We start from the raw sequence: 14147 nt of genomic DNA on the forward strand, positions 1-14147 counted from the left end.
ACTGAGCTATATCCACAGCCCCTCATTTTCATTCTTATGAGGTATATGTTTTCTGAGATGTATGTATTATAGAAAATTGGAAAAATACAATCACATGGAAAAAAATCTAAATTACGAAAATCTCTAAGGCAGCTATTTCCAATGTTTACAATAAATCACTCTAGTCTTTTGTTACTGGCTTACACACACACACACACACACACACACACACATTTGTGTGTTGTTCTTTTCTATATGATTCTTTTAACATATCCTATTAGAGTTTTTTATTGTTAACAATTTTTAATATAGCATATAGATTACATCTTAAATAAATCTATATTAGCAGTATTAAACTATAGAATAACAATTTCTTTTTTTAAAAGTAAACTTATATATTTACTTATTTTATATCACAGCCACAGTTTCCCCTCCTTCCTCTCCTCCTAGTCCCTATCCCTCAGCCACCTCTGTTTTTACCCCCCAATCCAATCCTCCTCTGTTTCTGTTTAGGAAAGGGCAGGTCTCCCATGAGTACCAACAAAAGAAATACATATTTATTTTTTTAAAATATTTGTTTGTTTGTTTGTTTTGAAACAAGTTTTCTCCGTGTAGTTTTGGTGCCTGTCCTGGATCTTGCTCTATAGCCCAGGCTGGCCTGAAACTCACAGAGATCCGCCTGGCTCTGCCTTTCTAGTGCTGGGATTAAAGGCAAGTGCCACCACCACCTGGCTCCAAATGAATACTTCTTATGGATAGAAATATATTTAAAAATTTCTGATGCACAGATCAATCTTTTCTTAAAAAATTGGTTTATAATACTATGGTAACATAGACTCGAATTTCTCTATAAGTTAAATTTGTTGTTATTAAGTAAAAACAGGAGTACGAAAAATAATCTAAGTGGCCAATGCTAAAATGAACATTCAGTGGTATTTTATTTTCCTTTCTCATTCATTCTTCTGTTTATTCAACAAATGATCTCTGAATACTGCTATGGACCAGGTGCCATGATAAATTCCAAGAAAAGCAGTAGCTACTCCCCACACACACAAGATCATTACCTCCACCCTCCGATCCAAAAGAACTCTTGATAGAAGTGCTTCTTCTTATGTCTCTAGAGTCATTTACAGTGCTTAGCCATTTCAAGCATAATAGAGCACATCTTGCCTATTTGTCAAGCCATACTTACCAAGGATATCCTAGCCCTTTTCTGTTCTAACATTGCCTCTACTCCAAAGGGCAGTTTGACCTGAGATTTTTTTCTTTCCTTCCTTTCTTTTGATATATTTCTGATTTTTGTTAACATCAGTAAAAGCAGAGGGTACGGGCAAGCCACTTGAACATATGGAATGAAATTGCACTGTGGTCTGAATATAAAACACAAATGAGAAATACCTTAGTTCTCACAATTGCTAGGTGTTATATAAAACATCCAGTGGTCTCTTTTGTGAAGTGTGGCTTTGTAAGACCTCACAGAACAAAAGTTCTAGAAGAGGGTTAGCTTCTGAGTAGTGCTAAGGATTTTTGCTTTTTTTTTTTTCTACCCAAAAATGTCTGTTTCTGAAAGATTTTTACATTTTAATTATGTGTATATGTGTGAGGATGTTCCAGTGTGAGTGCGGGAGCCTACAGAATACAAAAACACATGGAATTCTCTGGAGCTGTAGTAGAGGAGGTTGTGAGCTGCCCGAAGTATGTATGTGTGCTGGGAACCAAACTCAGTTCTTCTGTAAAAGCAGTGTTTGCGCCTAAATGCTGAGCTATCTCTCTAGCTCCAAAGGCGTCTGGCAGAAATATAGTTTGCTAGTTCCATTTTGATAGCCTTACATTGTTCCTGCCCCTAGACTTCTGAGGATGATCTCAGTTGGGATTACTAGCCCAGCTATATTTTGTCTTGTCCCATAACACTTTGTGCTCATCTTGTTCTCACAGAAAACCCAGCTCTAACCAAACCCTGCTTGCAATGTTGATGATTAGTTTTTTAAAAAACTGAGTTCCTTCAGGACAGAATATATACACTGTCCTGTGTCTGTCATTGAATCCTTTCTGTTCACATTAGTGCCATATTATAGAGTCTTAGTTATCTGGCGAATGGCCATTTGTCTGAACTTGGATATTAAAGGTTCATACGTTAAGTCTGAAGAGGACTTTTCCCCACCTTTTCACCTGAAGGTAACCTACAAGAAAGATTGATTCAAACACCACTGTCTCTGAGTGCGAGTTGTAGCTCCTTCATGGAATGTCACTGACCTCCATGCTCTCTAAGCACCCTATTTACTCTGACCCTGTTCTCACCTGTTGGTTCTGGTCTTCCCTGTCCCTTCAGGTTCTTAATGCCCCATACAATAAGGAGAGTGTACAAAGATGTTTGTCTGAATTGAATGGGGAGAGAGGGGAGGCTTAATTGTTGGCATGACTTTAAATTTCAGTTTATTTAAAAGAGAAACCACATTAAAACGAATTTACAGGGCAGTAACTAAAAAGGGATGTAGGCTGTTTTCCATGCAAAACATAGTCTTCACCTCAAAGGGAATAAGAGATAAGTTTGTTCTGGAACCAACTTTAGAGACTATGGCCCAGAAACATGGAATTAGGCTACCCTGAATATCATGTTTCAATATGGAAACAATTTCAAGAAGTTTTTATAGTTATAGAAGATGGAAGTTAAAATCAAGGCACTTTGTATGTATATTGGTGGGAGCACCAGAGAGGCAATTTGTAACAAAGTGAGGGAATCTCTGTGTAGCTTTTGAATGCTATCTGATGACATTATTAGCTTTGGGGTTGGTAATCAAGTGTTTATTAGTTATTATATTCTAAAACATTGCACCTGATAATCGTTGGGATTATTAAGCCAGTCATGAGGTGGGCTATAGTTTTTAAGGAGACTAAAGATAGTTTATGCTAATTCTGCACAGGATCTGTAAGAGTCCAATTCTCCACAATAATAATTGTGAAAACTTTAACACAGGTGTGTGCTTTTTCTTCCAGATACCCAAGTTCACTGTGTAATGATTGGCAAATAAGAGGCATGAACGAGTTATGATTTTTTTTTTAACTCATAATGTTTAAATGGGTGCACAGGACCTACTTTTGCCATCCTCAGATGCTTCTAATTCCTGCCAGGTGCCTGCAAATGGCTCCATCATAGATTAAGTTTTGCCTTTATATTCCTTTCCATTGACAACAAGAAGAAGAAGAAATCTAAGCACCTAGCCAGACTAACGTACGGATGGATATTTCTGCTTGGAAACCTCTGCTTGAGGACTGTGCAGATGAAGCAAGTTTCTGAGCATTGCTCATATGCTTTATTTATTTTGTCATTTTTCTTTATTAAGAAATTTTCTACTCACTCCACATACCATCCACAGATTCCCCCTCCTCCTTCCTCCCACCGCCAGACCTCTTTCCCAAGCCACCCCGCCTCCCCACATCCCCCAAATCAAGGTCTCCCATGGGGAGTCAGCAGAGGCCAGCACACTGAGCCTAGTCAGGTCCAAGCCCCTTCCCACTGCACTAAGGTTGTGCAAGGTGTCACACCACAGGCACCGGATTCCCAGAAGCCTGCCCATAGACCAGGGACAGATCCTGATCCTCATGGTCTGGGTGCTCCCCAAACATTTCAAGCCAAACAACCCTCTTCCGTATCCAGAGGGCCTAGTCCAGTCCCATGGGGGCTCCACAGCCACCAGTCCACAGTTCATGGGCTTCCTTTAATGTGGCCCGTCATTTCTGCACATCCTCCCATCACGATCTCGAAGTCCCTCGCCTGCAGAATCCTCTCTCTCATCAATTGGATTCCTGGAGCTCAGTCTGGTCTTCTCTGGTGACTGGCCTAGCAAATAACCTAGCTGTCATCATAGAGCCTTTGTCCAGTGACTGATGGAGGCAAATGCAGAGATCCAAGGCCAGGCTCATATAATTTATTAAAGAAAATATATGTCGAAGAGTCGCATGGAAAGCAGAGGGGTTACAAAACTCCAGGTTAGTATTCACGATCTCAAAAATCTACCAGTCCACCCATGCAAGACCTTATAACAGGTATTTTTAATAAACTTAATTATCACACTTTGATTCAAAACCTGAGGCCCAGGGTTGAGGATCTCTTTTAAAAAGACTGACTTTAATTTTCTTTTGCTTTCAGGAGACAGTGTTTCCCTTTTCAGCATTTTGGAAAAGTGCTCATGTAGCACATACAGATTTGAGTAAATCATCAGTGAGACTCGTGGCTTCTCTCCTCTTCGAATCTCTATGTTTTTTTTTTTTAATTCTATTTTCCATTCCTGAGCATTGAAAAAGTGGACAAAATTAACCAAGTTATCTGTGGAAGTCAGGTATCCAGGGCTAACTCCCAGGAGTCCATTGTTCACTGGAAGATGGAGATTTATTGAGTTTTCACAGGTCCCATCCCCTAACCACTCTGGAGTTGGAAAGGGTAAAGAAAAATATTATGTAGAAAAAAAAGACACATTTAGAATTGGAAAAAATATTTCTCTTTGTATTTATGCTAAGATCTAAGCAAAAGGAGCAATTGTGTTTTCAGACATCCAGGAATCTGTAGGTTTTGAATTTTTCGACCATTTTCCACCCATGTGTGGAGTAAACACATGGAAAGAAAGGAAGAATAAGAAATCGATTTCTTGGTCTTTTTCTATTTCATTTATTTATTTATTTATTTATTTATTTATTTATTTATTTATTTATTTATGAAACTACAACTAATGAGACAGCAAGTGATATTTAATCCTATTAAAGAGCCCACACGCAGGCCTTCAGCAAACTCCTTACATTCCTTGCATTGGTTTTGAATGATACAGTTCTCCAGCTCAGGGATCCTGGAAATTACAGAACATCTGCAATGAAATTGTTTTCTGTTTTTGTTTTTTTTTTCTTTTTTGGTGGAAAACTGATGAATCACTTACTGCCAATGACTGGAAGAAAAGGCACTTGTTTATGCCCTTATGTAATGAATTTTTATGAGGCGAAGTTTGCTATTTATAAAAAAAATACACTTTAAGCTGTAGTAGATGTAAAATAATAGAATTCAGAATTCAGAGCAATGCATTACTGCAAAGACAGTCACCAGTAGAATATTATCTGCTTACAAAACACCCAAACAGGGCTATTACTTTTATAATGGAATTTAAAAACAACAAAAAAAACCCCTAAATCTCATCTACCCAGTTGTATTCTAGTAGAAAAAGTATTTAAAGAGACATAGCTGAAATTGACAGCTCCAAAATTACATGTATTTTCAAAGAAAAGTTATTAATTCTCTTATTTAGCCCCTGTTTTCCAGCTGCATTTTTTCTCAAAGCAAGGATGCCAGAGAACATTGCAAATTTAAAAAATGGCACTCCTCAGACACACAACAGAAACACTGGGACCACTGGGCTCTCTGCATCCCTGTAGGCATGCCTATGGAAGTCTTCTTGCACTGTAACCATCATCTGTATCACACTGTAAGGGATCTGACAACGAAACCCCAAACTCTCAACTTCTTCTGACTTTCAGAGAGCATCTACATTGTGACAGGTGTTGGTGGTATTGTTCTAAAAATGGAATTTCTGTTCCTTCTGACACCATAGACTGTCTTGTTATTTGACAGAATGACCCAGTAGAAAGTGGGAAGAATTCTACCAGATCTGAGAATGGGCAATAACTGGAACACAGACAATGGTGGGTCGAAATCTTTGTTCTCAATAACTTATCTACCCTGCACATTTGATATGGAAATGAATGTTTTAAATACAATGTATCATATTTTTTAAATGTAATATTTTCCACTTTTATGTTATTTTATATTTTTGCTGACTAGAAGGGCACGTCCTCAAGTAGATGCCTGTTGAAGCATGGAGGCTGGCAATAACAGGTGGCATTTATGAATGCCATGGGTCCCAGGGAACCATTCTGAATCACTCAGAAGCACAGGGGAGACTCTGGATCCATTAGTTCAGGATTGGGATGACAGACATCAAGTCTCAGCTGAACTTCAAGTCTGCATCATCTCTTACTGGCAGCCTAACCATCGCATGTAGAAATGTCAGTGTCAATATGTTCACAACTGGAAAGAGTAGAAAATCCCAGATCATACTCTGGATCTTGACTCTTAGTAGAGGATGAACAGGAATTTTGTAGGTCTGGGCAACTGATAACATAAAATGGTTACTTGAAGTGTTCTAACTCAGTGTATTCATTCTAGATATTTTAAAGTAAACAAAAATTTTATCTTAAAGTAAAAAAACAAGCACTATTTTATTTTACAATACTTGTATTTATGTGCATACTATACAAGTGCTTTTGGAAAAGGGAATGGGAAATTTTACATTTTGACAATTCATATGTAATTAAGAAGACACAAAATAGTTGACAGTTTTAAAGTTGTAGTTACTATAAAGGCAGACTTAATCTTTATGCAGAAAAATCAGGATTCTAGTAACTTAGAATCTGTGTCTCTGTGCTAGCTATTCTTATGTCAACTTGACACACAAACTACAGGTATCTGAAAGGAGGGAAACTTAATTAAGAAAATGCCTCCCTAAGATCCCCTGTAAGGAATTTTCTTAATTAGTTATTAATGAGATAGGGTCCAGTCCACTGTGGTGCCATTCCTGGGGTGGTGGTCCTGGGTTCTATAAAAAAGCAGGCTGAGCAAGCCAGGGGAAGCAAGCCAGTAAGCAGCTCTCCTCCATGGCCTCTGCATCAGCTCCTGCCTCCAGGTTCCTGCCCTGTTTGAGTTCCTGTTCTGACTTCCTTCAAAGAACAGCAAGATAAAAGTATAAGTCAAGTAAACCCTTTCCTTCCCAACTTGGTTTTTGGTCCTTGTGTTTTGCCGCAGCAATAGAAACCCTAAGACAATCTCCAAAATGCTTACTTCTATAAAAGATGTGCTTACTAGCTGTGCAGATGTTTTGTTTTTAGATCCAACTGCAACAAAGTGACGATAGAATATTTTTAAATGTGTTTATTCCTTTGCAATTACTTACACACACACACACACACACACACACAAAATGAGTACTTTGATTGTATCCCCTATGTCCCATTAGTCTTCTCTTATCCCAGGGAACCATTCTGAATCCCCCAAAGCACAGGAGAGGTTCTCTTATCTGCTTCAACTGAAACCTTTCTTCTTCCCATCAAGTACTTTCTGCTTTCACATCCTTTTAATTTTTTTCAGTTTGTTTGATGAGCCTGGGCCCCATCAACATTCCATCATGGCCAGGGAGGGATTCACAAGGCCGCATGCTTCTCTGAGGAGCTATGGGCAGTTAATGGTTGCTGGGGAAGGACAGTCATATTTCCCAGTGGTATACCCACTAGTAACTTGCCCTCGGTAAAATGAAAGTGTCCCCTCCCCACTCATACTCAGGAGGGCAACTATAGTGAAATGTAATGGACAGAGAGCTCTTTAAGAAATAGATTTCTCTGTATTAATTAAAAAATACGACATGCTAATTGTAGAAACCCTGCGAAATAGAAAAATATGCAAAGAAAATCAAAACTGAGTCCCACTGAGAGGTGTTTAATGTTAATGTTCATTCTTCTCTAGTTGAGACCAAATTACACTTAATCGAGTATCTTACCTCTGAAACCTTAACATTACATGGTGAACAGTTTAAAGTGATTCATCCTTATTTCCATAGAGCATTCTTTCCCATGGTATTGATGCAACGTTGTTTTATTTAGTTAAACAGCTTTACTCTTTCATTTAGTTGAGGTTTTGCGTCTTTGTTGTGAACAGTGCACTGCACTGAACATATTTTCAATAAATCTATTCCCATAATTCATAAATTTTCTTCCGATCAATGTTGATTTTGATAGAAAGAAATATGTCCACATCAGCTGGATTTTGAAAGTCAGTGTTACTTAACTCAAAAGATTTATGTTTTTTGGCTCTGTGGTTTAGAAAAGGCCTGTTAAACATGTTAAGAAGAACATATTATTCTATGATTAACAAAAAAGAAAGTTAATGAGGAGAAGAATAGAATCCTTTTTGGATCTCCTGGCTTTAGGAGTAAGTGGCTCTAACCTTGTTTGACTCATTACAGTTGCCAAAACAATAACTCAAGAGAGTCAATGAGGGACATTGTGCAAAATGGTGCTTGCATTTTATTTTATTTTTTAAGTTTAAAACTGTAAGCTTTTCCTTGAAGAAAACAGAAAGTTACCTGGAAACAAAAAGAAAAACAAAATCTGTTATTTCACATTTTCCATACTCTTTGAAGCATGCGCGTGCACACACACAAGATACTTGTTTACTTACTGGTGTTCATGAAGGTAAATGCACAGTTCATACTGGTTTATATAAACAGAAAGAACTAGGTATAGCTTCAGATAACCAAAGACCATCAGTCTATAGAGAATTTGGCCAACTTGTTTGGTTGAAAAGAACATTTAGAATTGTTCTGTTGCTGAAAATATCCTTTTAAGACATGTCTCTTATTGAGTACTATTAAGAAAAGCAGCTTTTGGTTAAAAAGAGAATGTTTCAAATAAATCAAGTTTTTGCCTTTCAGTGCCAAGTTTGAAGGCTTCTTCAAATATAGCAATACTAATTTCCCTGTCTTCTTAACCAAATTATACAGAACAAAAAGTAGCTGTTATTGATGATCCGAGGCCATTTTTTAAACCACAATTGCTATTCACTGTTAGGCCTCAGAGCCGTCTCTTCCTACGCTGCTGCTAGATTATAGGCTTTTTTTTATATAAAGGAAGAATTTCTTCCTTTGATATAAGGCTGCCCACTATTACATGTTTCTGTAAGACCAGTTTTCCTTCTTCCCTTTTCTGTTATTTTTAGTCTGCTGGTGAAAGTTCATTAGAACTCTATTCAAATGATAGTAGACTTTGAATGGGGTCCTGAGGAATTGTCCCAGGAGTAGGCCTTTCTGAATGGATTCTCACCACCGACTGAGTTTTCCCAAGGCTGTGATATGGGTGATGCCTTTCACAAACACAAATGAAATAACGCACATAACATAGCTCACAATGATTATTGTATGGAATTTCTTGCTGTTAGTTTTACTTCCCCACAAATTATCCAGAGTAATCCCTTAAAAATGCAGACTTGTTCATCTCATTTCTTTGCTTCAAATCTTCCTATGACTTTCTCGTGCTTCAAATATATCCAGATTTTCACCCATGGCTTCTTTTTTTATGTTAATTTTATAAAAGGCAGTGGTTGATTTTCTTTTCTTTTTTTAATAAATATTTTTATTTTATAATTAATTTAATTTTACATATCAGCCACAGATTCCCCTGTCCTCCCTCCTCCCACCTCCCGGCCTTCCCCCTCAATCCACCCCCATTCCCACCTCCTCGAAGGGGATTCAAGAGTCTCCCTGGGGATTCAGCCCAGCCTAGTAGATTCAGTTGAGGCAGGTCCAGTCCCCTCCTCCCTGCACATGGTTGGAAAAAACACAGGGACAAATAGCCAAACTAGTGGAAACACATGAACTGTAAACCAATAGCTGAGGAGCTCCCATGGAACTGGACCGGGCCCTCTGGATAAGTTAGACAGTTGATGAGCTTAAACTGTGTGGGAGGCCCCCAGGCAGTGGGACCGGGACCTGTCCTTGGTGCATGAGCTGACTTTTTGGAACCTAGGGCCTATGCTGAGACACTTTACCCATGGCTTCTATAGGTGGCCACAGCCAGGCCTGGCCCAGCACCTCACCCACCTCATTTCCTACACCCTTTGCTCCTTGGAAGCAGAGCCAATATAGCAAGCACCCTTGCTGCATTCTTCAGCAGGTTATTTTCTGCAGTGGACTTCTCACACCAGGACTCTCTCCTGCAAGCCTCTTCTGCCTAGCACACCTCCAAGAATGTAAATGCCATGATAGCAGGCTTTTGGTTTCTTCCCAAATACATTCTGAGTACTGAAGAATGACTGCAGGGGCTGGTAAACAGTTTTTGAGAAAGTGATTCATTTATTTCCTATTACAAAGAGGTGGATATCAAATGCCTATTTTGCAGGGGAACACATTAAATGTGAAAGAGGTTAAATACATTTGTTCAAACACACTCATCGTTGCATGCAGAGGAGTTTGGCAAAGTGGAGGGCATACACAGGGCTAGCTCTGACACATCAGTAACTAAGATGCATCACTGGACCCTCACAGGTAACACACAGGGGAGATCCTGACTTGACAACAAGTTGCATGGAAGAGAGAAGAAAATCTGTGTAAAATTTTTTTGACAAAGGGAAATCATTAATAACTGGTAGCTGAGTTCTTAAGGCTAAAGTAGAGATGTATCACATAACAAATATGATCCAGTTTTCCTGAATGTTGAGCTCTGGAGCCACTGGGGAGTAAAGACTGTTGCTTCACATTCAAACAAATCTGGCAGTGCCTAGGGAGACAGGGCCTAATAGAAACCTCTGAGACTTCCGTAGAACTTGGCCAGGAGGCCTAGCCATCTACAGCAAGCAGAGCTCCTGGAGCAAGCATTTGAGTGTGTCAGTCACTCATAAATCCATTGATTACCTGCCATGCCATTAGCTTGTTGTAGGTCAAGTATCCCATAAGTGAGAAAAAAAAAAAAACAACTATATTTAAAATGTTAAGATAACGCTATATATTATCTATATTAAGACATGCTACCGAGCTATTCTATCAAGGTCAGTCTTGATGGTGGCAGCAGACTGCCTCAAGCATCAGCTTCAGCTGGGGGGAACAGCTGTGCTTCCAGCCCCTTCCTCCGCAGAGAAGCCCACATCTAGGGACTAGGAAGTGCTAGTGCTGCCCTTGGAGTTGGAGTTGCCATTTCTGTCTGTTTCTGCTTTATTGTCCACACCTTCCACAAATGTGGACCTCTAATATACACAGCAGCCTGCAGTGAGTGCCACGGGCTCTGAATCTGTGAATTCAACAGACTTCTAAAAAGTCACATCTGTACTGATCGTGTACAGCTTCGTCCTTGTCATTATTAACAAAGCAATAGTGATTACTTATACAGCATTCCTGCTGTTCCGGGAATTATAAAGAATCTATGCCAATTTCATGTATAGCAGGATGCACGTTGTTACATGTAAATACCAGCCTACCCTCTGTAAGGCATACATCTGAACATCAGCAGATTTCAGTATACCCACAAAGAGGCTGCCACCAAACTCTCCAGAATATCAAGAGATGACTGTATGTATTTCTTAGACTTCATCCACCTTTAACATCTGATGCTAAACAATCTATTCTGTGACACTGTGTTGAGCTAACAGCATTTCCTTGAAGACAGAATAGAAATAAAAGGCTTATTGTCTGATAAAGAACAAACATCAGGATCTCTAACCACTGGAATTTCCATCTAGTAGGGGATAGATGGTAAAACAAACAAAATCTGCAAAACACACACACATATACATAAACACACATAGACACATACATACACACACATATTCACATACACATACACACACACACACACACACACACACACACACACACACACACACACAAAACCAAAAAACAAAAAACAAAAAACAACAAAAAAAAAAAAAACAGCCAGAACTACTGGATTGGTTGAGGCAAGCAGGAGGATTGCCTGAGTGCCCAGGAGTAATGGGCAAAAGAGCAAACTTCACAATTAAAAAAAAATATGTATTTTATAGTGCTATAATGTCTACAGAAAATTTATCATGTCCAAGTACTGTCAGCTGTATTTGCTAACATATGTATAAAGTACTGTTTTCATTATGACAATAAGAGTTGCTTCTTAAAGTTTATACCCAGCATATCAAAACAACAATATAACAAGATGTTAGTGTATGACTCATACTGACTTCTATCTTTTCTAGCTTCTATCTTGTATTCTAAGACATCCAGTCACTTTCAATGTTGTCATACCAGAAAGCTGAAGAAATGCTGTTTCTTCCTGCCCAAGGCTCATCCTCCTCCTAAGAGCATTTTAGTTTCTTGGAGTGGCCAGCCTGCTCACTGCACTTCTTTATGTTCACATGGTATAAATGAGGGCCTGTCACCCACATAACTGGGAGTCTACCCCATCATGACTGGCTTAGGAGTGTGCACATACTCCAAAGCTGGGCATAGCAATGGGCATAACTGTATTTGGCGAGGTGTCAATCCAGTGGGATCAGAAAGCTGACAGAATGTAAACTTCGAACTTCTATATTGGTCAATGTCTCCCTGAGAGAGTCAATTCAGAATACTAAGTACAACAGCAATGGAGAGAATTGACTATCACATCTGCTGGGGTTTGAATCTGCACTGTGTTCTAAAGGCTCATTGCCAGCCGACAGGAAGCAGTTGGACCAGAAGGGCTCTAACCTCATCGCTGGATTAATAATTTGATGTCATTATTGGGAGGTGGAACAAACTGGGTTTGGCCTACTTAGGGGAAGCTGGTCCTTGGAAGTACACCCTAGAACAGTTTCTCTTATCTGCCTGTCTGCCATGAGGTGGATATCCTTGTTCCACCATAGGCTTCCACCATGGTGTTCTGCCTTTCCATATACCTGGAAGCAATGGAGCAAACTGATTATGGGACTGAAACCATGCACCCAAGAAATCCCTTTCTTTGTTTTCTAGAACATTTTTTCAGTGGCCAAAAACTAACTAAATGGTGTCTTAACCATGTATTTATAACATATCATATAAAGAAATTTAGTATATATTGCCCTGGATATACACACAGGAATGGCGTAGGCAGGGTTTGAAGCCAAGTTTATGTCCCTTATCCCTCGGCCCATACACACTGCTGATCGGAAAAATGAGAACTCATGGAGTGAGGCTGTTAAAATGAGATTTTTTTTTTATACGTATAGTTCCATGTGTGTGTACACATGTACTGTGGCATGTGTGGTAGTAAAAAGACAACCCAGGAGAGTCAGTTTTCTCCTTCAGTCATACGGATTTTGAAGATGGAATTCAGATCTTCGGGCTTTGAAGTAAGCAAAGAGAGCAACTTTACCCTACCAAGCCATCTCACCGGCCTTCATTATTTTCATTTTACCAAAATGTATTTGAGTTGGAGATCACACACACACACACACACACACACACTGCACAGTGCATACATGGTTCTTTCCATCTTTTAGATTCTGGGGATCAAATTCAGGTTGTCAGAACCAGCAGCAGATGCTTTTACTCACTGGGTCATCTTGGCCAGCTCTGTGGCTTTATCTAGTGGGAACTCAGAGTCCTAAATAACAATTTGTGTCATTTACTTCTGTAAGAAAGACAGAACTAACTGCCTTACAAGGCCGAGGAATGTTGAATAAAAAAATGCACATGTAATACAATGAATGAAATATATGTGAATATTGTCATCTATATTTAAAAATTGTGTACTATCTCGAATTTTCAGTTTTTCACAATAAAGATTTAAAATAAGAAAAAACCGATACATTTTAGATACATCCTTCTCAAGCTGTGAAACACCTCGCCTAGCTTACATTCAAGTGAAGCTGCCCTGGCTCAACATGAGGGGAATGGATGTCCTGAGGATACTTCTGTTCCTTGTGCACCGCTCTATCTCCAGCTGCATCAGCATCCTAAGTGCTGAGTGAAATATGAACACAGATGGACAATGGTCTACCACATCATATACTCATGTTTCTAGGTTTGTTCTTTAAAAACCATCTGTCAGTATATTCTAATGAAGACCTGAGACTGATCAACACAAGTTAATTTGTTATATTTCCTGAATATAAAAAAAGTGCAGATACTATTTAACGTGTGAACTAATTAGATTAACATATTATGAAGGCACAAAAAGTGACACTGTTTAAAAATAATAATTTTGGTGAAGTGATTAAAAACAGTCCCAGTATTTTCATATTATTTAACACAGGGTTCATCTAGTGAAATCTGCAGAGAAAAGAGACTTGATATGAATTGCTCTAAGTATTAATATATAGAAGACTTCCAGTATTTCATAAAATTAGCAATACCCTTGGTGAGAACATGGGCTCTGATCCAGGACGTAGGCTTAGGAAACAGTGTTCTTCACACTAGCTGTACCATAGTCCCCAGATCTCACTTCTGGCTGCCTGAAGCACTTTTTACATTCTGAATATAAGAAATCAACTCTGAAGGAGTCTGACAGCTATGGACTGAGCCTCTTGAAAACTGGCTTCAGGGGAAAGCTTAGTTATGAGCAAGACTATAGAACTTGAGGTTTAACACAACAAGGTCTTATGA

Source organism: Peromyscus leucopus, chromosome 2, assembly GCF_004664715.2.
Source record: "Peromyscus leucopus breed LL Stock chromosome 2, UCI_PerLeu_2.1, whole genome shotgun sequence".
Lineage (NCBI taxonomy): Eukaryota > Metazoa > Chordata > Mammalia > Rodentia > Cricetidae > Peromyscus > Peromyscus leucopus.